Genomic DNA, 22,170 nt, shown 5'->3' with positions numbered 1-22,170 from the left:
GCTGTAATGTTGGGCTTACTTTTCAAATTGCAATATTTGGGCTTTTTAATTAGATAGGTAAATATAAAGATGTCCCTATGGATTTTACTCTGCTAGTTTTTGCAGACTATGGTGGTGTTCATCTGTATTTCAAGGCCATTAAGCCAGTGCTGTCCGAAGATATTTCCATGCTCATGTGGCCAGCATGACATCATAGAGCACTGTTAGCTTCCCACTGAAGTGGTACCTATTTATTTACTGTGTTTTCCCGAAAATAAGACCCTGTCTTATATTTTTTTGAACCCTGAAATAAGCGCTTGGCCTTATTGCCATGTGCTCAAAAGCCCGATTGGGTTAATTATCAGGGGATGTCTTATTTTGGGGGAAACAGGGTAGTCACATTTGCATGCTTTCGAACTGTTAGGTTGGCAGAAGCTGGGCCGAGGATGGGAACTCACACCATCGCGTGGAGCTTGGGTCTCGAACCTGGCCTGCCGGTTTTCCAGCCAACTAACCCAGCGTCTTAACCGCTGAGCCACTGCACCATCCGTTCTTTTTTTTTTTTTTTTTTTATTGAAAAGGTTTTCAAATACAAATTTTTCCCCCTTTTTCCCCCCCCTCCCCCCCCTCCCTAACCCCCCCTCCCCACCCTTCCCCCCCTGTGACTTCTTCGTAACAAAAAAAAACCCTAATTCATAACAGATTACTTACTCCCTCCTCAAAATACTGACCTTTACTTACTAAGAGTATTATAAATCCCCCTTTATCCATACATTTCAGAAAAGAAGAAGAGAAAAAAAAAAACAAAAAAAAACAAACACATTATACTATAACTATTATAAAATAACTCTAATTTAGCATAATAGTGTTTTATATCTATGCATTATTGCAACAATTCAAAACCACCTTCCACTTTAAAACTATACAATAAGTCCTACTTTAATAACATTTCAAAGCGGGCTCCCCATAAAATCTAATTTAACATTTATTCCACTCTATCCATTTCCTCCACTCCCCTAAATGTATCACTTAAAAATCCCTTTTCTTAAACTAATCAATCTGTAGCTAGCTTATTCACCCACTGTCTTACAAATTTACCATACACAACAATTCTTGATATCTTTAATTCACTGCCCACACTACTTAAAAATATATATATATATATATTCCATTATATCTAAATAAAAAAAGAAAAGACAATAACTTTAAATTTATAGTCCATATAATATCTTCTTGAAGTCTTTCCACTGGATTGTTAAAACCAACATCCATAATAGGGTGACATAGCTTGCGGATGCAACAGTTTATTCAAGATCTCCAATCATATCTGCCCCCATCAGTAGTAAACATCTTCTTATATATATAAAAGTAAAAACAACCACCCGAGTGACATTATAATTGTATTCCATATAATAATAATTGTGGGTTTCATCAGGATTATTAATTTCCATCATCGTATTGGGTAACAACCCGATCTTCTGCATGTCCCAATGTGATTCTCTTGCCTTATAATTCAAGATAATTATAATATATTTATCAACACAAAAAGAAGTTTCAAAGTAGATAATTCAAAACCATCAATTTGAGGCTCTTTCCATGTCCCAAAATTACGGCAATGCAGAGATCTGCCACTATCCTCAGGATGATATTGACCAATATGTCGCCTCCTCTATGTTTTCACATAATCATTCATATTTTAAAATCACTGGCTTCACTGTTGCTTGGGTTAGAAATTTCTATTTTTGTACAACCTATTTCTTTTTTTGTTTTCTTTTTGTGGGTTTGACCTCCATCCTAATTTTTTGTGTCTCGCATTTCTTTTTTATCCCTTGTATATCCTCTAATTGGTTTCCATGCTTGTCCTTGCCTTGATAAGTCATCACATTAAAATCAGATGGCACTTCTCTCAAATTTGTAGATAATCCAGCTGGGGTATCCGATAAATCCAAAGGCAATTTATCTGGTACAGTCTCTGTCTTTAGTTCCAGCTCCTTCTGCTTATCCTGTATTATATCTGAAGACGTTAAATTCATTTTCAACCTATTTTGATAAAATTCTTCCGCCCTTTCAACAGTATTTAACTGGTATCTTTCTCCTTGATATCTCAATATAATACCAACTGGGACGTCCCACCGGAATTGAATATTTCTCCTTTTTAACTCAGACACCAGAAAGCCAAATTTCTTCCTTTCCATTAGTATCTTAGGTGGGAGTTCCTTGTAAATCCAAATCTTTCTTCCATACAATTGCAAATTAGAATTGAAGGAATTTTGCACAATTTTATTCCTAATTTCTTTATCTGAAAAATAGATTACCACATCTCTAGGCAATTGCCTTTGCTTGGCAGTCCAGGAGTTTATTCGATAAGCTCTATCAATCCTACAAAACACTTCCTCAGGTTGAATCTTTAAAATCCCAGCTAGAAATTCAGAAGATATTTTCCTTAAGTCATCTCTGTTATTTTCCTGCAAACCTCTAAGTCTTATTGCATATTCTGTGAAATTATATTGTATCTTTAGAACCTCTTTTTGAATCCTCTGTTCCAGATATTCTACATTACCAGACTTTTGGTCAGCATCCATTTTAAATTTTTCTTCTGAACTATAATCCTGAATATTTAACTGCACCATCCGTTCTAATTAGATGTATGACATTAGTTTAGAAGGAACCTGGTATGACTTTTTGAGAGGTATCAATAAGTATATTGATAAGTATCATTCACCATGGTGCATAGTGGAAGCAGATTGATTATGAGCGATTATGTGCGATCAACTTGATATCGGCTCTTGATGACCAACAGATTTTCTCCAGGATGACCTGTCCCTAACCTGGTCCTTCAAATCATCCAAGGTTGCACTCATCATTGCAACTGAGCCTATCAATGGAAGCAGAGATGCTCTATCTTTTTATTTAAAAAAAATTCTTTGATTTTTTGCAAAAAGAATACTTTATTCAATGAGCCAGTGCTTATTATAGCTATTACCTAATGTCTGGAGCATTTTAAGTGAATAAACCTGGTGTTGCTCATTTCTTGAGCTTATATGTATGTGTGTGTAGCTATTTCTTACAATGTTTTTTATTAGCGCCATTGCCAAATTTGTCAAGCTGCTAGTGAACACATTTATTTGTGTAATAAGATAGTTGGACTCTTCCTCATGTTCTATTTTGGGCTTTTAAAAAAAATGAAGGGAGAGAGGGGGAAAAAAAATCTTGTGTCCAAGTTCATACCAGATGAATTGTCCACACGCCTATGTGTAAAGTAAATGAATGTTCTATTTAGAACTTTAGAGAAGAAAAAAATATAACAATGCCCTGGGCCCAAATCCTGAAATCAGACAATAAATTATCCCCAGGAAATCTAGCCCTCAAAAGTGCAGAAATAGGTTTGAAGCAGGGATGAAATCCAGCAGGTTCTGACAGGTTCTGGAGAACCTATAGTGGAAATTTTGAGTCGTTCGGAGAACTGGCAAATGCCACCTCTGGCTGGCCCCAGAGTGGTGTGGGAATGGGGATTTTGCAATATCCTTCCCATGGAGTGGGGTGGGAATGGAGACTTTGCAGTATCCTTCCTCTGTCACGCCCACCGAGCCATGCCCACAGAACCGGTAGTAAAAAAAATTGAATTTCATCACTGGTTTGAAGCTGCATAGATGTCATGATACAGTTTTTCAAAGATTAACTTTGAGGATTGACCTTCATCTGGCTCCTCTTTCATCAAACACCATGAGGTCCAACGGGAAGCCTCATTTCATTCCTAAATGTCATTTTACACACTTTAAACACAAGAGAACCCTTGTTCGGTTCTACAGCTATATGGAAACGGCCTTGGAAGCAACCTTACGCCAATTGGTGCACGGAAGGAGAAAAGGTGGTTTATTATGGGAGGGCAAGTAGGAAAGTCACGTATCTGAGGATGTATTTGCCCCAATAAACCAGACACATTGGAAACAATGGGAGTTTGCAGGAGAGCAAGACTTGAATGAGAAACAGAACTGCTCTGGGCTGTCTGAAAGGCCCTGCCAATGTAATCATTTGGACACTTTCACACTGAAAACAATCCCCAAAGCAACTGTCATCTACAGTTGCGGGAGGCAAAGTAGCTAATGACAACAAACGAAAGCAGAGCCTTCCTTGTGGAATTCCTGACTTTGCAACAACCCGGCTTTTACAACTAGTAGAAACAAAATAAAGCTGGAGAGAATTCTTTTCATCTAGTGCTCCCATGTTGGAAACATTGTATGTGTTCTTTGGACTGGACTGGACTGGACTGGACTGGACTGGACTGGACTGGAATGAAATGGACTGGACTGGAATGGAATGGAATGGACTGGACTGGACTGGGCTGGAATGGACTGGACTGGACTGGGCTGGGCTGGACTGGACTGGACTGGAATGGAATGGAATGAAATGGACTGGACTGGACTGGACTGGACTGGATTGGAATGGACTGGAATGGACTGGAATGGAATGGAATGAAATGGACTGGACTGGACTGGACTGGAATGGAATGGAATGGAATGGAATGGAATGGACTGGACTGGACTGGAATGGACTGGAATGGACTGGAATGGACTGGAATGGAATGGACTGGACTGGACTGGACTGGACTGGACTGGACTGGAATGGAATGGAATGGAATGGAATGGAATGAAATGGACTGGACTGGACTGGAATGGAATGGAATGGAATGGAATGGAGAAAAGGCATAAGCTTGGCAGCGAATGGATTTTAAGGTTGCTTTATGGTATTAGAACAGTATAAAGAGCAGTCCAAGTAATTTGTCATAATAGGGCTTCTACTGTTTATTTGGATGCGGTTACCGGTCTCAGTGTGAGAGTCAATCATATGTTAATTCTTTGTTGTTGAACCATTATTGGTTTGTTACATATCTTCGGATCTATGTTGATGTGCTCTTTTGATTTTCCCAGTCCAGATTTAAGGTTTGCTTTACTTGGCTCATCGTAACTGTGAGAAAAATCAATAATAGTGAATTTCCATTAAGCGGCAAGCAGCTTTTATAGTATTCCAGAAGTTTAAAAACAGCCAAGCAGAGTAGAGTTTCCTGCACATTTCTGCCATAACAGGAAAACTCTCCAAAATAATCAATCTGTGGATTCTTAGCTCTTGAAGATCCTGTTTTTACAGAGAATGCACTTCATGTCTGAACGCATCATTGAAAGGGTGGAGTATGGGTGTTGATGTTAAGCAACAGGTCATAGGAGTTTGTTTCCATGCAGGAGATAGAAAAGCCACAATTATTTGGCAGGTTTGTTGGTGAAGAAAGCCAAATCTTTATAAACAAGGACTTTTTTTTTAAAAAAAAGTGCTGAGTTGAGCTGTATAAATTGTCTACCACAAGATTTGTTGATGGGCGCTAATCTAGGGAGGTTGGGTTTGTGGAGGACCATTTTAGATTTCACCTTCTCATGTTCTCAACTTGGTGAAGTGTCCAGGGATTCTTCATGTCCCAATGAATAAAATCAGTGAATGAACAGATGTTCTGTTAGGCTTAAGGTTAGCAGATGGTGAGCTGAGGGGTAGAGACTATTGATGGTCTTGATAGTTGGAGTCTATTTCTAGTAGTTAGAAGCCATTTGGCTCTTAACGGTTGATGTGGGGACATGAGCAAGGATGCATTCATGTTCGTTCAAATTCAAAAAGATGGTGAATTTTGTATTGTCTGAATTCTGCAGTCCAGCAGCGATGCCCTTGTGTAGACTAAATCTACAAAATAATCAGTAGGTCCAAGGGAAAATTTAATTTGCTGCAAACTTTTGTGTGCTTGGGATTCCATTGCAAGGTGAAGCATATACATAAGTACCATAGAATATAGAATACAATATAGAATCGGGGGGTTGGAAAAGACCTTGGAAATCTTCTGGTCCAACCCTCTAATCATCTTTGTTTCTCTTCCCTGCAATCTTCCTACAGTCTCAGCATCTTTTTTAAATATATTAGGGTGACCAGAACTGGATGCAGTATAAATAAATAAACACATGTTTTTCTTGCCTGCAGAAATGGTACCCAGGGCTAAACCAACTGAAATTTAGATGAAATGACTGTGAAGCTCCCGTTGGTAATGTTCTCAGAGCAACCAAGCATTTGCTTCCTCTACAGTCTACAGTGCATAGCAAGCAAACACTGAGCCATCATGACTCATGTAAAATCATATTGTATAATATTAGCTTAGCTTTCTGTCCAAGCTGAGAGATTAATACAGCCACATTAATACAGTCACTGCGCAATAATGATCCATAATATTTTCATGCCTGGAAAAGTACGTCTCCCCCACACTGTAATAATATTCCACTGACAATCTTTACCAGAAATGTTCCTACTCTCTCATAATCCAATAAATTAGACCTGAATTCCAGAAAACCGAGATGTAAATATTCTGGAAAGTATTTATTCTGTTGCATGATCTCTGCAAAAACAATGACCACATTTTTGCTGTCCCCCTCCCTCCCCCCCCCAATACCCTGTATCACGACTGGGAATTTGACAGTAATCTAAAGAAAATCAGAAACTGAAAACCAGAATGCTAGCTAGGAGCAAGGATTAAGCAAAAAACAAAGTTCATGTTACCATGCAAGAAGATCTTATTACTCAAATTGTTTTTCATATATTCCAAGGCTTGCTGGAGAAAATCCATGCTCTCCAGAGAATATACAAAACATATATTGAGTTTTTGTATGTTTCTGTTCTGCCCCAGCTATGGACCCCAAAGAACGCAGCACACACAAAGTCCATTCAAAACTTAGTTTACTAAATAAACCAGTTTTTTACAACAACGGCTGTTAATTAACTGCATTAACAGCCGCCAAGAATTCAAAGAATAATACTGAAAGCTTACTGTGATTGGCAGAATGCCCAGAAGCAATTTGCAGGAAGCCGATAAGATAAGCAAAACAAGACTGGAAAGTATGTGAACGAAGTTGTTCCCTGCAAATTGCTTCAGTCGGCGTTCCTCCTTAAATAGGCTAAGGGAGTGGCCAATTAGCCCCAAGCCTTACTCTCGAGGAGACCTCCTCCTGAGGAGCCACTCCTGCCTTTTGGCAGCTCTGCGTGCCCGTGCATCGAGAAGAGGCTCCTCCTCTTCATCCTCTTCACTTAAGGGAGCTTCTGGAGGTTCTGAAGGCCTTGGCTGAATCCCCACCTCTGGCACCACATCTTCTCCAGCCACCTCATTGTCCGACTCGAGTGTCAGCTGCACAGGCTGCTGGCGCATCACCACACCAGCCTCCTCGCTGTCAGAATCAGCTACTAGCTGCACAGGCCACTGACGGGCCACATCAATTTCTTATAATTGGAAGCTGTGTTTGTTGCCCAGAGATTATATATACTGCAATGATATTATGTATTTCTTCCAAATGCTGTGAGATTATGGACAATTGTGTCCGTATTTTCATGAATTATGATGGAAAACCATAATGGAAGTTGCTATGGCCATTAAGAACCATCAAAGGATGTCTTTTTCAGAGAAGCTATGAACAGGGGTTCATAGCTTCTCTGAAAAAGACATCCTTTGATGGTGCTCTCTGGTCCAAAATAGGGTTAAAAAGAAAGAATTCTGGGAAGGAGAAAACCTTTGAAGATGACCAACAGTGTTGGGCACTTGGGTAGCCAATTGAGCAGGTGCATAAATCACTTGCTCACCATTTTCTGCTCTAAAATAAGATGCACATACTCTTCGTACACCTTGTCACTAAATAAGTGCAAGAACCAATAAGAATTCCCCTTCACATCTTGAAACAAATTTCAAAAGCAAGTTCTTTTTCATTGGTCCGAATAGAACTGCCAGGAAAAAAAAGTAAAACGATTTTTAAATGATGGCAATAATTCTTGGGACTGTAGTCCATCAATATCAAAAGGATCTGGTGGATCTCCCACGCCAAACTCACTCTGGGAACGGGGGTTACAATACCTTCCAACGCTTTTGACAGAAAATCTACAACTGTGCTTCTATATTGCTGGAATTATGGCACCAGCAATTAATCAATCTTGCTGGTTTATTATACACTGAAGTGCTGTAATATTCCGTAAAACCTTTCCCTTGCTTTGCCTCTGTGATTTACCGTGAAGCATTGCAAAATGTATAGATGTCCAGCTGGAGGAAGGGGGGATTATCAATTTTAAACGGACACAACTTGAATTTAAAAAATGGTGATCTGTGCATGTTTACTCACTATATAATTCACTTTGAATTGATGAGCGATTGTGTTTCATCAGATCAGCATCAATCTGTCATTCTTCGTAGTTGGGTCCTTCAGGCTTCTGAAGAGCGGTACCAAGGTTATAGAATGGAAATGCAAAAATGCAAAAAGCTTGATCACTACCTTGGTATTGATTTCTTGAAGTCCAGAGATATGACTAGTAAGCATGTACAGTAAATCTCAGCTACTTCTGTTCCAAGAAACTAATGTATCAATAGAGAAAGACTGTTTATGTCAAAATGTCTATGGAAATTCTCAATCATCCAGGTCGTGGTTGTCCCAGAGATGCTTTCAAAAGGCAACTGGACTTTCTTAGGGGGCTTTCCCCCCCACCCCTTGAAAAATGTTTCGCTTCTCTTCGAAGAAGCTTTTTCAGTTCTGAAGAAGCAAACTTTGATTCCCACAAATGGATGAATGGCTACAAAAGTTGATGGAGTAAGCAGAGATTGCTAATGTGACTCCTTTGATTCAACAAAAGAACACCATTAATTTTATTCCTACTCGGAAACCGCTTTTGGACTTTGTGCCTGTGGTGGAAAAAAAAATGAAACTTTGATTTTGGGTTTTGCTGATTAGATAGGTGTGTTGTTAGAGAAATGGCTAGTCTATATTATATAAAAGTAACAAGTTGAAGTTTTATCTTATTGCCTTGTTCTCCTGTTCCAAAAGGAGTCAGAAGTCATTGTTTTTCTTTTCCCCTTTCCCTTACACGTTTTTCTTTCACACTTCCCTCCTCTGTTTTCCCCTTATCTTCATTTTTCTTTGTATTTCTGCATTTTATATTTTGATAAAACTAATAAAAATATTTAATACAGTTCTGAAGAAGCTTCTTGGATGAGAAGCAAAACGTTTTCAAGGAGAAAACCAAGAAAGTTCAGTTGCCTTTTGAAAAGCGACTTTGGGACAATGTTTATGCCAGTTCTTACGATTTCAAACCCAGTGCTTTTTGTTGATGCTCCTCAGTTCACCCTGTGCTTCAAACCCATGAGTGAAATAAATGCATTCATCATACAATCATTTAGTTATTATATTCCTATCCCGCTTTCCCTTCAAAATGGAGTAAATTAGAATAGAATAGAATAGAATAGAATAGAATAGAATAGAATAGAATAGAATAGAATAGAATAGAATTCTTTATTGGCCAAGTGTGATTGGACACACAAGGAATTTGTCTTGGTGCATACGTTCTCAGTGCACATAAAAGAAAAGATACATTCATCAAGAATCCTAAGGTTCAATACTTAATGATAGTCATACGGTACAAATAAGCAATCAGGAAACAATATCAATATAAATCGTAAGGATACAAGCAACAAAGTTACAGTCATACAGTCATAAGTGGGAGTAGATGGCTGGTGGGAACGATGAGAAGATTAATAGTAGTGTAGACTTAGTAAATAGTAAATAAAAAGACAGTGTTGAGGGAATTATCTGTTTAGCAGAGTGATGGCGTGTGGGGAAAAACTGTCCTTGTGTCTAGTTGTTCTGGTGTGCAGTGCTCTATAGCGTCGTTTTGAGGGTAGGAGTTGAAAGAGTTTATTTCCAGGATACGAGGGGTCTGTAAATATTTTCACAGCCCTCTTTTTGACTCGTGCAATATACAGGTCCTCAATGGAAGGCAGGTTGGTAGCCATTGTTTTTTCTGCAATTCTAATTATCCTCTGAAGTCTGTGTCTGCCTTGTAGGGCTGCAGAACCAAACCAGACAGTTATAGAGGTGCAGATGACAGACTCAATCATTCCTCTGTAGAAATTATTACATATTGACATGACAGACCATATAAGGTTTCTGTATGGCAATTGAAAGTGCCCTTGGTTGCTCTTGGCAACAACACTCCTTTGGATTTTAAGGGTGCAAAAGCATTAGAATAAGGTGTTAGAATACTTTAATAAGATGATTTCTTCGACTGAATTAATGGGGTTTATTTTTAGGAAGTCTTTCAAACTTGCCTGTGATATTTAACTTGCCTTTCAAACTTGCCTGAGATATATATATCCTTCCTTCCAACCTAGTATATTTTCCCCCAATTTCAGATGTCAGGGTAGAGGTCATTAAATTATTATGGTTGGCGGACCAGATGTGTGAAATAGGAAGACTTCTTGGATTTTAAACTATTTTCTTCCATCTTGAATATTCCTTGCCTTGGAACTGTGAGGCATGTAATAATTGCTGGTAGAGGTACTAGAGGATGAGGATGAGAAAGAGAAGTTTGTTTAAAGGCATTAATGAGAAAAATAAGATTGAATCTGGATGTCGTTGGGAGGCTGCCCAACAGATGGATGAGTTTGCTGACTGAGGGTTTGGAATATAGTTATTTAGCCTCTGTTTGGATCCAGAAAGCACCTACAGGTAATCCTTGACTTATAACAGTTTGTTTAGTGACCGTTCAAAGTTACAACAGCACTGAAAAAAGTGACATGACCATTTTTCACACTTATGACCGGTTGTTGTGGCCAGTCAGTGGCCTGTGCAGCTAATAGCTGATTCCGACAGCGAGGAGGCTGGTATGGTGCTGCGACAGCAGCCTGTGCAGCTGGCACTCGAATCGGACAATGAGGAGGCTGGAGAAGATGTGGTGCCAGAGGCGGGGATTCAGCCAGGGCCTTCAGAACCTCCAGAAGTTTACATGGGTGAAGAGGAAGAAGAGGAGGAGCCTCTTCTCAATGCACGGGCGCGCAGAGCTGCCAAAAGGCAGGAATGGCTCCTCAGAAGGAGGTCTCCTCGAGAGTAAGGCTTGGGGCTAATTGGCCACACCCTTAGCCTATTTAAGAATGGTTGATGACTGAGACAATTTGCAGGGAACAACTTCGTTCACTCTCCTTCGCGTCTTGATCTTAGTTCTTTTATCAGTTTCCTGCAAATTGCTTCTGGGCTTTCTGCCAATCCTAGTAAGATTACGATTATTTATTCTTTGGATTCTTGCAGGCTGTTAAGAAAGTTAATTAACAGCCTTTGTTTGAAAAAGACTGATTTAATTTAGTTAGCTAAGGTTTGTACAGACTTTGTGTGTGCTGCGTTCTTTGGGGTCCGTAGCTGGGGCAGAACACCGGGTACAGCATCCCCAATGGTCAAATGATCACAATTCAGATGCTTGGCAACAGACTCATACTTGTGACGGTTGCAGTGTCCTGGGGTCATGTGATCAACTTTGGTGAATTTCTGACCTCTGGGGAAGCCAGATTCACCTAACAACCATGCGGTTAACTTAACACCTGCAGGGATTCACTCCACCACCGCTGTGGCAAGAAAGAGAGCGCAAAATAGGGCAAAACTCACTGTTTCGCTTAGTAACCGAAATGTTGGGCTCACTTGTGTTCGTCCGTTAAAAGGCTACTTGTATTTACCCGTGCCTCCCAACCAATATCCTGAACATGTGAAGTGATTTACAAATAGTTGTCACCTTTAAAACCCTTTGTGGCTTGGGACTGGGTTACCTGAGGGGCTGCTTCTCTCTACCCATCCAATTTGACCTAGCAGATTGGGCATGCTTGCAGATCTCGTCAGCCAAACTCTATGGCAGTGATGGCTAACCTTTTTGCCGTCGGGTGCCAAAAGCAGGGGAGCGGGAGGTCGTGCGTGTGTGCCCACACCTATAATTCAATGCCCCCCCCGGTGCCCTGCCCCCTGCGCATGCACGCGTGACCCCCCTGCGCTCCCCCACGCATGCGTATACACGACCCCCCTGTGCCCCATTTTGGGCCTAGCAGGCCTCCCTGAAGCCTCTGGAGGCTGGAAATGGCCCGTTTCCCAACTTCCAGTGGGGTGGGCCCAGAAGGCCCATTTTTCGACCTCCCCAGGTTCCAGAATCTTTCCTGGAGCCTGGGGAGGGAGAAAACGGCCTCCCACACCCCTCTGGAGGCCCTCTGGAGGCTGAAAACACCCTCCCAGAGCCTCCGCGCGAGCCCTGTACTTACCTGGTATCCAAAACGGGCCACGTGGAGACTCCTGGGAGGGGAGTGGTGGTGTGGGCAGGGCCAGCCGAAAATCAGCTAGCCAGCACGGTCATGCTTGCTGGAGCTGAGCTAGGGCAACGGCTTGTGTGCCGGCAGATATGGCTCTGCATGCCACCTGTGGCAGACGTGCCATAGGTTCGCCATCATGGCTCTATGGAATACCCTCCCCTCAGAGATTAGAATGGCCCCAACTCTGTTGGCCTTTCATAAAACTTTAAAACTCTGTCTGTGTTCCCAAGACAGGGCTGCTGAATGGGTTACGGGACCCATTTCCTGGTTTTATTGTTAACGGGCCAAGTATCTCGGCTGCTGTGTATACTTATTTTAAATGATTTTATTGTTTTGAAAGGTTTTTTTAAAAAAATTCTATTAATTGTAGTATATTTTTGGAATTATGAGCCTGCCAGAGTCACTGATTGAGATAGGCAGCTGTAGATAACGAATGAATGAATGAATGAATGAATGTTTAGACTGCAATTACGGAAATACAAACATGTATAAGACATTTCAGTGCCTTCCTTTAGCATCTCAGGGCTGTGAGACTTCTCACCAAGGGTCAGACCATGAAGAGGTCACACTGTGCCTGTCAGGTTTCAAGTAACACCCCCAACGAAAGAAGACTCCGAGGCCAGAAGTTCCTCAAAGTTCCAATTTATTAGAGATGTCATATTGGCACATCCGGGAAAACCCAAATCTGAAAGCTTCCAGGTTTTCCCCACCCAAAAGAAAGTCCAAGTCTCTTCCCCCTGCACCCACATGTCCATCACATGGTCCCATCAATGCACCGTCCCAACTGGAGATGCCTCCCAGTCACACCACTCCAGGTGCAGGGCAGTATGTCCTTGACTCTCAGAGAAAAGAATGTTATTATGGCTATAGATATCCCTGCAACTCAGTGGTGGAATTCAAAAAAAATTATTACTGGTTCTGTGGGTGTGGCTTGGTACGTGTGTCATGACTTGGTGGGCGTAGCAGGAGAAGGATACTGTAAAATCTCCAATCCCTCCCCACTCCAGGGGAAGGTTACTGCAAAATCCTCATTCCCTCCTGATCAGCTGGGACTTGTGAGGCAGAGAATAGATGGGGACTGTGCCAGTCAGAGGTGGTATTTGCCGGTTCTCCGAACTACTCAAAATTTCCACTACCGGTTCTTCAGAACTGGTCAGAACCTGTTGAAACCCACCTCTGCTGCAACTTCATACAACCCCCCCCTCCCAATTTCCCACAGCTCTAAGTGTGGCAGTCCTGGAGATCCAAAGATGGCATCCGGGGGTGACAGTGCCTTGGTGCCATCTTGGTTTGTTGCTGCTGCCATCGTGAGGCTCAACGGTACATGGCATTTTTGAAAGCCAAGCCTTGCCCTGGCCTTTCAGGAAGAGGCAATAAGAAGAAGCAGAGATCTTACTGCGGTGGCAAGGTTAAGGAAAACTGAATTATGGAGGTTAATCAACATTCTGCAAGAGACAATGGAGGGCTCTGGAACAAAAGCAACATCCAAGAGATTAGATTAAATGAATCCAAGATGCCAGTGACACACAGCAGAAAGGCAATTCTGATGGAAGTTAATGAAGCAGCATGCAACTTTAATTTGGGGAAGAAAACACATGCTGCTGTGAGTATAGTTTAATAGCAACGTGGAATGCATCCTGAGTCAGTTTTATGTTATAATTGCAAGCTGTCCTGAAGGCTTCAGTTAATAGAGGTGTATACATTCTGCTAAACAGATCTAAACAAATTTGATTGAATAGAAAAATCAACACTAAACATTTCACATCGTAGCTGATTATTGTTAACGAATATTCTACTCTTCCTTTAGGCACCAAATCTTTGAGCAATTCCTGGGACCCAAGAACTTTCTAAGGGGGTTACCTTGGACTACTAGCCAGGGAACGAGTAACCATTTGAATTTTCCCAGAATGTCCTGAAATATCTCACGGAGCATCTCTATAACAGAGGTGGGTTTCAGCAGGTTCTGACCTACTGAACCTTCTTCTCCTACTGGAGAACCAGTAGCGGACATTTTGAGTAGTTCGGAGAACCGGTAGTAAAAATTCTGACTGGCCCTGCCCCCATCTATTCTCTGCTTCCCGAGTCCCAGCTGATCGGGAGGAAATGGGGATTTTGCAGTATCCTTCCCCCGGATTGGGAAGGGAATGGAGATTTTACAGTATCCTTCCCCAGCCATGCCCACCAAGCCACGCCCCCAAGCCATGCCATGCCCACCTAGCCTCACCCACAGAACCAGTAATAAATTTTTTTGAAACCCACCACTGCTCTATAAGCAACTGAAAACAGAACCATAGAAGCCCTTAATGCAGTGTTTCTCAACCTTGGTAGCTTGAAGATGGGTGGACTTCAACTCCCAGAATCTCCCAGCCAGCAGTACTACCTCTCTCCATCCATGGTCCCCAAGCCTGCTGACAAAGGCATATTTTCAGGGCCTTTTGGAAAAGCAGCAGTGTGGGGGCCAATCATTCCTCCTAGAGGGGAATAAGATTCCATACAGAAGGGGCCCACCACTGAGAAGGCCCCTTTTTCATGTTCCCACCAGAAGACTAATCCCTGATAAATAGAACCCATAACACGTCCTACCTTCCCGTCCTGGTGGGCCAGATAGATCCAAAAGAGGAAAAGCGGTCGTTCAAATAACCTGGTCCCAAATCATCTAACTTCTCCTGCATGTTCTTCTCCAGTTGGAGGAGAGAATTGGGTTTTAGGCATTTTTTTTTTAAAGGAGGTAAAAAATTCGGAGAACTTTCAGTTTCCAAGAGTGCTACTGACTTTGAGGAAAGGATGAATGACGTATGTGTATTGAGGGGAAAATACAGACGATGGTATTAATTACGATGGAGGCAGTATTCTGCCTTCGTCTGCATTCTTCCTGTAACGAACTGCAGAAGTCCCAGTGGATAATACAATCTGTTATGCATTGCTGCGGTTATCAGGATATGAAGATTTTTTTTTTTTAAAGAAAAACTATCGAAATATTACTATTTTTTTTTAAAATTTGATTTATATGCCGCCCTTCTCCAGAGACTCAGGGCAGCTTACAATGCGTTAAGCAATAGCCTTCATACTTTTGTATATTTATACAAAGTCAGCTTATTGCTCCCACAAACTGGGTCCTCAATTTACCCACCTTAGAAAGGATGGAAGGCTGAGTCGATCTTCAGCCTGGGAAAAATTGAACTCGCAGTAATTGCAGGCAGCTGGATGTTAAATGCTGCCTTTAGGAGGCATTAGCCTCCTACGCCACTCAAGCTCCTATTTGCAGTATAGATGCCAGTGGTGAAATCCATTTTTTTTTACTACCGGTTCTGTGGGCATGGCTCGGTGGGCTTGGATTGGTGGGCATGGTGGCTTGGTGGGCGTGGCAGGGGAAAGATACTGCAAAATCTCCATTCCCACCACACTCCAGCGGAAGGATACTGCAAAATCCCCATTCCCACCCCACTCTGGGGCCAGCCAGAGGTGATATTTGCCGGTTCTCTGAACTGCTCAAAATTTCCGCTACTGGTTCTCCAGAACCTGTCAGAACCTGCTGGATTTCACCCCTGATACACGCCCACCATACCTAAAGGTAACTTAAGGGAGAAAGTAGAACTGATTCATCCCATCCTAAAGCAGCAAGAAAGAGTGGAATGACTTTATAAAGTGGTGGACTTAATGAACATAATGTGGGGGCGCCTTAAGAACATAAGAACCCTGCAAGTCAACTCTTGGTCAACTACATGCATTTGAAATCGGGGTCCCAACTAATAACTGTATGTGCATGCATGTAGGCATATCTCTCCCCATAAATGAGTATGTATGCATAAATGCATATATACTGCAAATGCAATTAACATTGCATTCCAAGAACAGAATCTGTAACAGAGAACCCAGAAATAAGGAGAAATTTTCTGGCAGTGAGAGCAATCAACCAATGGAACAGAAGTTGCCTTCAGAAGTTGTGGGAGCTTCATCACTGGAAGCTTTCAAGAAGAAACTGGACTGCCATCTGTCAGAAATGGTGTAGGGTCTGCTTGGGCTGGGGGTTGGGCTAGATGACCTACAGGATCCCTTCCAACTCCAACTATGTTATTATTAGACGTGACATGCAGGAGTGGTAGTTCAGAATTCATAGCCACTAGGATCTCAAATTTTTGCACTCTCCTCCAAGTGCCAACTTTTTTGCACTCTTTGAATTTCCTGTAGCTCATTTGTAGATGGTAGACACTGGTTTACATTCTCTGTAATCGTGTTTGAAAGAATCCTCTAAATTAAGCTGGCATCTTTGAATCACTAAATGATCCCAGAGAACTGGAAAAACCCTGAGTCCAGGTGTTAGTCCCTTTCCATTATCCATTCACAGCTACCAGTGTCTGAAGCATGGGTCTCCTTTAGATGGCCGTGCTTTTTTTATTCCCGTTATGAATCATAAAAGTAATTTGGAAATAAACCCTGTGTAGTGCTTGATATGTTTCGTTAGTTAGAAGACAGAAATATATTTTTAGAAGAAAAATAATATATAAAATAATCATCTGTAATCATGTCTTTGGCCAGCCTGCCAACCCCTATTTTTTTAAAAAATATATTTTTAACGCTGTTTAAAAATAAAACCCAAGGAAGAATGCAGTAGTGATTAGCATGAATCTTACTGGTGTATCCATGCTTATTTGCATGCTTTCAGTTGAACTAACAAACTGTTGCCCTCACATGTTGCTCATTGAAGGGCATGACAATGTTGTCCTGTCATCTAACGTGCAACAAATTGACTGTCTAAACCCATGGCTAAAGTGAAGAGCTCTGGAATTTGATCCTGAATGCCAATCTTGAATGTTTTACCAGCAGCAAATTTCGTTGGGTCACAATGGTTAGATAGATAGATAGATAGATAGATAGATAGATAGATAGATAGATAGATAGAGATAGAGATAGAGATAGATAGATAGATAGATAGATAGATAGATAGATAGATAGATAGATGATAGAATTCGTTATTGGCCAAGTATGATTGGACACACAAGGAATTTGTCTTTGGTGCATATGCTCTCAGTGTACATAAAAAGACAAGATACATTCGTCAAGAATCATAAGGTACAACACTTAATGATAATCATAGGGTACAAATAAGCAATCAAATCATACTAGGAAACAATTAGATAGATAGATAGATAGATAGATAGATAGATAGATAGATAGATAGATAGATAGAAAGAATTCTTTATTGGCCAAGTATGATTGGACACACAAGGAATTTGTCTTTGGTGCATACGCTCTCAGGGTACATAAAAAGAGAAGATACATTCACCAAGAATCATAAAGTACAACACTTAATGATAGTCATAGGGTACAAATAAGCAATCGAATCATACTAGGAAACAAACATAATATGAAACATATTTAAACACAGAGCTGGAAATCAGGTAAGATGGCAAGAGGAGCCGCGTCCCAAAATAATAAGACGTCACCGAAAATAAGGCCAAGCGCTTATTTCAGGGTTCAAGAAATATAAGACAGGGTTTTATTTTCAGGGAAACACAGTACAGGAAGAAAATTATTCTAGAAAAAAAACAAACCCACATTCTCTTTTTTGCATTTTGTGCCATATCTGTTTCCTTCGCTAGTCAGGTCAGTCTAATAAGCTGCAGTAGATTTGAATGAACACTTGCCTTTTAAATCCATTATGATTGTTTTCTCTTGTGTTTAGTGGGCATTAAGTATCATTTTATGGTTGTAACAAGTTTTCCATAAAATCCTTAATTCGTTTTTTGTTAGTAGTAAAAAAAGAAAAAAGAAAAAATAGAATGGAGAATGATCAAGGCAAAAATATATATGAATACAGCTCATCTGTCTGGAACCCGCATTGCATATCGGACATAAATACAATTGAGAGAGTCCAGAAATATTTTACAAGACGAGTCCTCCATTCCTCTAACCACAATAAAATACCTTAAGCCACCAGACTCCAAATTTTGGGCTTAGACGACTTAGAACTACGCCAACTTCAGTCTGACCTAAGCATAGTACATAAAATTATCTGCCACAATGTCCTTCCTGTCAATGACTACTTCAGCTTCAACCACAACAACACAAGAGCAAATAATAGATACAAACTCAAGGTAAACCGTTCCAAACTCGATTGCAGAAAATACAACTTCAGTAACAGAGTGATCAATGCCTGGAATGCACTACCTGACTCTGTAGTTTCTTCCCCAAACCCCCAAAACTTTTACCTTAGACTGTCTACTGTTGACCTCACCCCATTCCTAAGAGGTCTGTAAGGGGCCTGCATAAGTGCACCAGCGTGCCTACCGTCCCTGTCCTAATATTCCTTTTACTTACTCTTTTCTGTATTCAAATTATGTTTATACTTTTACCTGTTACCTTATATATGCTTGACAAATAAACTTATGATTGTGATTATGATTCTGAAAAATGCTGGAAGACCTTTTGGACACAAGGCTATCAGACTGAATCCCAGGATCTTGTTTTTGGTTACAAGTGTGTGTTTTTTTTACTTTTTTCATGTCGATCCCATCACTTGAGTTTCTGGAAATAGTGAATGCATCCTGTCTCTCTAACAGAATCTTCCTCAAGCAGGGATATAAGCACCAAGGCACTGGCTTAATCAATAGAACAAACCTCTTCTTCATCCTTAGCTTAGCACAGAATCATCTGAGTAAAGAAATGCAGCACAGAAAAATCTTCAGCAATGTCCGATGGAGAAGCGACTGTAGTTTTATGAGAATGTTTAAAAAAAAAAAAAAAGACTGTCCCCATTGAAACATGAAACAGCTTCGTCCCAGGATTCAGCGGTAATAAAGAGCTGCCTTTTTAAATCTCTTAAAAACCTGGGAAGGGGCAAAATGTTTACAAGAGATTCACCCTCCACGTTGCATTTTATTTTCACTGTACTTTTTTTGTGTGTGTTCTTTTTTTTTTTTTATAAATTTTGATGTCCGTGGGGTATGTCTGGGAAGTTTTAAAATATTTGGGAATGTATTTAACAAAGATTAAGAAAAAAAACCCCTGCCAAGTGGCTGGGACTTTCCAGCAAATGACTGAAGATGTTGCATGAAGATTTTGGATCTGTTGATAAATTTGACTGCTTTATGAACATGCTTGATTTCCCCCCCCCTTAACCCCCCCCTAAATTCACAAAGACTTTTCTGCTGTCTTAGAACACAGGAGCCAGAATAAAAATCTAGAAAGTCAGTTTCCGGTAACTTCCTAAAAGTAAAATTAATTTGATAATGAAAGTAGCTATTCAGAGGGGTTGTGAGTTTGCTATATAGGCAGGAGTGGGCTGTGGGGGTTCGTGGGGGTTCGGGAGAACCTCTAGCTAAGTTTCTGTGCCATTTGGAGAACCCCCAAATCCCACTCCTGGCTGGCCCCGCCCACATACAGTATTGCGGGCTAATTCTGCCAACTGCCAGCAGTTTAGCAGTTCGATCCTGACCAGCTCAAGGTTGACTAAGCTTTTCATCCTTCCAAGGTCAGTAAAATGAGGACCCAGATTTTTGGGGGCAAGAGGTTGACTCTGTAAACTGTTTAGAGAAGGCTGTAAAGCACTATGAAGCAGTATATACTCCGTTTCCCTGAAAATAAGACCTCCCCAGATAATAAGCCCAATCGGGCTTTTGAGCGCATGGGCTAAAATAAGCCTCTCCCAAAAATAAGCCCTCTCTGAAAATAAGCCCTACCCGAAAGTATTTAAAGGCATGTGCAGCCGGTTCCCGCCATTTTCTCTGGTTAGGATTAGGGAGACAGAGCTGGAAATCAGGTAAGATGGCAAGAGGAGCCCCATCTTGCTCCATGTGCCCCAAAATAATAAGACCTCCTCGAAAATAAGACCAAGCGCTTATATCAGGGTTCAAAAAAATATAAGACAGGGTCTTACTTTCGGGGAAACACAGTAAGTCTAAGTGCTGTTGTTATTGCTATAAATTTACAGTAGGGAAATGATCTCGATTCCTTCCAATTTGCAGATGCTATGGAAACTAGCTACTACCGCCACTAACCATAGCAATGAATTCCAATATAAGAGAAATGAGAGTTGTTAGAATTTGGTCCCAGAGGAGAATATTTGGAAGTGACAGAATTAACAGAATCACATTACATAAGGGAAAGCATCGGATCGAAACAGACTAATCAGCACAAGTAGTCCTCCACTTACGACCGTCATTCAGTGAGCGTTCAAAGTTACAACGGCACTGAAAAAAGTGACTTCGGACCGTTTTCCCACTTACAATTGTTGCAGCATCCCCGTGGGCATGTAATCAAAATTCAGACGCACGGCAACAATCAGATAGATAGATAGATAGATAGATAGATAGATAGATAGATAGATAGATAGATAGATAGAATTCTTTATTGGCCAAGTATGCTTGGACACAAAAGGAATTTGTCTTTGGTGCATAGGCTCTCAGTGTACATAAAAAGAGAAGATACATTCATCAAGAATCATAAGGTACAACACTTAATGATTTTTTTTTTTAATTTGATTTATATGCCGCCCTTCTCCGGAGACTCAGGGCGGCTTACAGTGCGTTAAGCAATAGCCTTCATACTTTTGTATATTTATACAAAGTCAGCTTATTGCCCCCACAAACTGGGTCCTCAGTTTACCTACCTTAGAAAGGATGGAAGGCTGAGTCAACCTTGAGCCTTGGAGAGATTCGAACCAGCAGTAAATTGCAGGCAGCTGTGTTAATAACAAGGTGCTTTAAACCACTGTAGTACCAAGGCTTTTGATAGTCATAGGGTACAAATAAGCAATCAAATCATACTAGGAAACAATCATAACAAACATAATAGGAAACATATTTAAACACAGAGCTGGAAATCAGGTAAGACGGCAAGAGGAGCCCCATCTTGCTCCATGCGCCCCAAAATAATAAGACGTCACCAAAAATAAGGCCAAGCGCTTATTTCAGGGGTCAAAAAAAATATAAGACAGGGTCTTATTTTCAGGGAAACAGTACCTGTATTCTAAAAGGAACAATTTAATCACATAAGCTGATATTGCAACTGTTAGGCGATAAGGTGCAAAATAAAAGTGTCAGAGCAGATCAGATCCTGCCCCAGAGACAGGCAGGGTTTAATATCCTGAAATGAACCCGGTCAGCTGTGTGTTCTGTAAGGGTTGCCATTGACACTCTCTGTGTTAACTTAATAGAAGTCCCATGCAGATTCCGTCTCTCTCCCCTGCCTCCTCCCCGCTGGAGTTGGCTATCTGAATGCCAAATGCAGTTCGCTAAGCTCACACAGATTCCTTTGTCCGACGGGTCCATCTGCACTGACAGCTCCAGCAAGCAACGTGCTGAAGCATTGCTTGCCATCAAAGCACATTGCAATCAGTGCAGCTCTTTATTCCTTACGACCCCGATGGAAACGGTGGGCTGGTAAAAATAGCTGTTTGGGAAATGTGGCGATTAGCCTTTATTTGATTGGTTCGTTGGTTCGTTTCTTGGAATGCCCCAAAGCAGCAGGCAATAAAAATAAATAAAATAGATGGTGCATGAAGAATGGGGAGAAGGGAGGACCGGAAATGATAGCAGGGGAAATGATTTCGATAGCAAATGGGGGAAGGAACAGAAGTGGTCCGTTTTTTTGGAGTTGAAATAAAGATCCCAATTTGAAGATTTGTGGTCAGAATCTGCCTTCCCAAGAGGCTGGGGGTATCCATTTTTACAGCCAGGAAGGGCTGCATTTGAAAATTCTAAAATTGCCTTCCATATATATCTGGAGCAGTAGTGAAATCCATTTTTTTTTACTACCAGTTCTGTGGGCGTGGCTTGGTGGGCGTGGCAGGGGAAGGATACTGCAAAATCCCCATTCCCTCCCCACTCTGGGACCAGCCAGAGGTGGTATTTGCCGGTTCTCCTAACTACTCAAAATTTCCGCTACCGGTTCTCCAGAACCTATCAGAACCTGCTGGATTTCACCCTTGATCTGGAGGTCTCCCAAGATTGGAGAGGCTGCTCTGAAGAAGGATCATGAGATGATCACTGCTAAAATTGAGTGAGCCTAACTTTATC

The sequence above is a fragment of the Pantherophis guttatus genome, chromosome 13 (genome assembly GCF_059756535.1).
Source record: "Pantherophis guttatus breed Tessera chromosome 13, ASM5975653v1, whole genome shotgun sequence".
NCBI classification, from domain to species: Eukaryota; Metazoa; Chordata; class Lepidosauria; order Squamata; family Colubridae; genus Pantherophis; species Pantherophis guttatus.
This window is presented reverse-complemented; position numbering follows the sequence as displayed.